The sequence below is a fragment of the Bidens hawaiensis genome, unplaced genomic scaffold (genome assembly GCF_021521415.1).
Source record: "Bidens hawaiensis isolate Kalapana, Puna unplaced genomic scaffold, B.hawaiensis_p1.1 tig00023446_1, whole genome shotgun sequence".
Classification (NCBI taxonomy): domain Eukaryota; kingdom Viridiplantae; phylum Streptophyta; class Magnoliopsida; order Asterales; family Asteraceae; genus Bidens; species Bidens hawaiensis.
In genome coordinates this window covers 330,412-334,134 of record NW_027493686.1, presented here as the reverse complement: position 1 = coordinate 334,134, position 3,723 = coordinate 330,412, and the positions used below count along the sequence as shown (strand labels likewise).

The following is a 3,723-nucleotide window of genomic DNA, read 5'->3' as shown; positions in this document are numbered from 1 at the left end:
AAATTGGACATAATGCTACCTTATCCGAGTATAGTATGACCATATGTGGTGCAATGTGAATATGTGATTCAATATCCGTCTTCAAATACTTTTAATATTAAGATAAACTTTTAGATAAATTTATTAAAAAAAAAGTATTCATTTAACTCATGAAGTGTCGACTTGTTTATTCCTAACTTGGTTAAAATCGGACACATCACACACGTAGACACTAACTGGATTTTCCACTTGTTTTAGCAACGAAGTTAAAGCATTAAAAATACATAAACTGAAACTCAATGTACCAAAATGGTACACAATATAAACTCTAAGGACTAAACTGAAACATAACTCCGGTAATACAGTCATATATATACGGTTGAAATTATATATATTTTAATATTTCCTTGTAATTATAAATTAACGATGTGACTGATTCACGTTTGCTAAGATAATTTTTTTTTGTGTGAATAGGAATATCTCGTGTGCAAAGAGATATGCCATATATGTATATAACAACCTCACACCCTTCTTCTTCTTCTTCTTCTTCTTCTGGTGGTTAAGTGATAAACTCTGTCGTACTTGACCGGAATCATTCACAATCATCATAATTCATAAACTTATTCCGGTGTCACTGGTTTAATTTGCTAGGTTCGTAGATCTAAATATATATATTTCATTCTCATTGGTTTCTGTTTTCTGATCCGATTTTATTGCTTACTTCTGTGTGTAATTGTGTGCTGTAATGATTATATTTATTGAGATTTGATTAAAGGTTATTGACTTTTGGTTATTCGGAACCAAATTGAACACATCCAAATCCAGAATACATAAACCGGTTACTCGCGCTGTTACAGACGCTCAATTCTCCGATGAGGATTTCACGAAGAAGATTAACGAATTAGCTCTCCGGTTTCAGGTTTCCGAAGAGGTAGAAGATAAGGAGAATTACGATGGTTTGGAGTGGCAGAGGGATATGATTCCTGCGAGTATTGAACGAAAGGCCAACAGCGTGGATTCGCTGCGAATAATTAAGAAGAAGAAGCAGTGGCGGGAAGGGATAAGAGAAGCAGGGGAGTCTGCGTATTGTTCGGTGAAGAAAGCGTTTTCTTCAATGGTGTTTATAATAAGAGAGCTTCAGAGTTACACGCTGCACATGAGGGAGTTTTTATATTATGAGGACCTGCAGCTGCAGGATATTGTTGTGAGAGTTCAAACAGAAATGAACGCCTCTTTCGTCTGGTTGTTCCAGCAGGTCTTTTCTCAAACCCCAACTTTAATGGTCTACGTCATGATTCTCTTAGCCAATTACAGCGTCCACTCCATGATGGCGTCTAACACCTTCGCTGTCACCACCGTCCGCTATGGACTCTGTTACACAACACCATACTGATATTCACACCAAATTCGACTCGTCGTCGATTAAATCGTTTTCCACGGGTGGGAAAACGACGTCGATTGGAGGAAACAACGGGGGCGGAGGGAATATCCGGCCTGTTGCGAGTGGAACTGATGGGGATGGAAGGTTTGATGGATCTGTGGCCTCGTCTTCAGCGATTGGGAAGCCGGCTAGGACAAGTGAGGAGTCGGTTTCGGGTCAGGCGAGTGAAGACGAGGAGTTGAAGTCGTGGAATTCGATTGTGGGTGAAGCTGATAGAATGCGGATTGTGACCGATGATGAAGGTTTGGATCATGAGACGATGAGGAATTTTGTTTCTCCGGTGACGGTGAAAATTGAGGAAGAAGATGCAGCGGACTACTTCAGGACGGAGCTTCTCTACCAAACGGGTCTTTCGCAAGAACAGGTTATGAACCCGATAACCCGTTACTACTGGCCAACTATGCACAGTTTCTGTATCTAGTTGCTCGTGATTACGATAGGTACTAAAATATTAAAACTTATATGTCGCAATAACGTGTCTATAATTTTGATTATTATTTCTATCTTTTGTACAAAAATATTTACATTGTGGTTTATTTAACAGGGCTGAGGACTACTTTAAACGGGCTTCTAAGGTCGAACCTAAGGACGCAGAAGCACTAAACAAATACGCGAGCTTTTTATGGCAAATTAGAAACGACTTGTGGGCTGCCGAAGAGACTTATTTGGAAGCAATATCCGCGGATCCTAGAAACTCGTTTTATGCTGCTAACTATGCGCATTTCCTATGGAGTACGGGTGGTGAAGACACCTGTTTCCCTCTTGATTCGCCCGACGATGTGTAAATTAACTGCGAGACTCGGGTTTTGGGTACATAGACGGGATAATAAACGGGTTTTGGGTGGGAAAGCTGGAGATCTCGTGATGGTGGAGGTTGAAATTGCATAATGGAAACTCATAGTTTTGTATAATTTTGATTATCCCGGCTAAAGGTGGTTTCGAGAGGGATGAAAGTTGTAATTAAAATTTGTTGATATGAAATTAAAAGTGAAAATGAAATTAGGCGGAAAGCAAGAACTTTGTTACACTTTTTTATTTTATTCTCGTGCGTATTAAATCAAATCAATGGTTTACTGATGATCAAAAGTTTTTGTTAAGTGATGCATGTTGCTGAAGTGTTTGGTGACAAGATCGGTGACTGATCATGATAAAAAAGGAATCCATGGTGACCAGAGTCTAGCACGAGAACAAACATACGTTTAAAGAGGGACGTGAACTCTATAATAGTAGTCAGTTAATACGTGTACACAATGGGCGCGTCCTTGCTTCAGCGGTGTTCCACCATTAATGTTTTTATTGGATCAGTAGCACGTGTTACGTCCCAAGATACGACGTCGTTAAGCATTCGATGGTTTGAATCTAATCCACGAGTCCGAAGTGTTATCTATGGTCACTATTCTATATAGGTGTTAGAGGTGTTGTCTTATAGTCAGAACGCATATTTTTCATGTTCTCTAAATAAAAGATATGGTTTTAAACGTTTTGTGAGCTTCTAAATATAACAAAAGGTATTTTGGCCATTTCCGCTAAAACTAAGAGAAAAATCTAACGAAATTTGCCAAAAGAATGCAAATAGATGAAAATTAGAAGCCTAGCTTTAGCATTACATTGTAATAAAATACGAGTTTGGTACACAACTAGTCATTCTATTTAAACGTCAACTACTAAAACCGAAATTAACTCTACAATAAAAAAAAAAGTTAAAATTTGTCAAAAAGTTTGAAATGAATTTTAAAAGGTTTTATGCCATAATTCTGATGTTTTGTTTCTTTTGCTATTATTAATTTTATTTTTTGTTTATACAAAAAAAGTCCTTACAAAAAAATCTAAGCTAGAAGATGTTAAGTGTTCTTGAAGAACCAGATGAAGTCAATTCAACTTCACGTGATCGGACAAAAGTTCATTGCAACTTGCAAGTTGTATTTTCAGAAAAGTAATTATCTCTCTTCACCATTTAAGCAATAAAGCATTTATCCAAATTAACATAATTATTTTTTTATATAAAGAAAAGCTACGACTTTATATTGTGTGATACTTTTGGTACTTGTAAAATTCGATATATTTTAGGATATGTCTAATGGAGGGTTATAAAATAAGGGGGTTTTTGATATGTGCGTCAAATCAGTAGAGGAGCGTTTTTCATTTTAGGGGTGTAGTGATGTTGCCCCCCCCCCCCAATTTAAGTACCAGTGACAAATTTATAGGAGGGGGGGGTATTGATTTGTCGCTGATGTGTGTTTGAAATCTATAATATATATAAACGAAAACATATAAATCATACGTGTCGCGATGTGGTCGCTCCC

At 37.3% G+C, this 3,723-nt stretch overlaps 1 pseudogene across 1 annotated transcript; it reads left to right on the top strand.

The window, feature by feature from the left end:
• The first annotated feature begins 754 nt into the window (after positions 1 to 754).
• On the top strand, positions 755 to 2,515 carry LOC143567589 (uncharacterized; annotated as a pseudogene). The gene is made up of 2 exons (XR_013141439.1): positions 755 to 1,860; positions 1,965 to 2,515. The product of XR_013141439.1 is annotated as an uncharacterized LOC143567589 (transcript).
• The last annotated feature ends 1,208 nt before the right edge of the window (positions 2,516 to 3,723 follow it).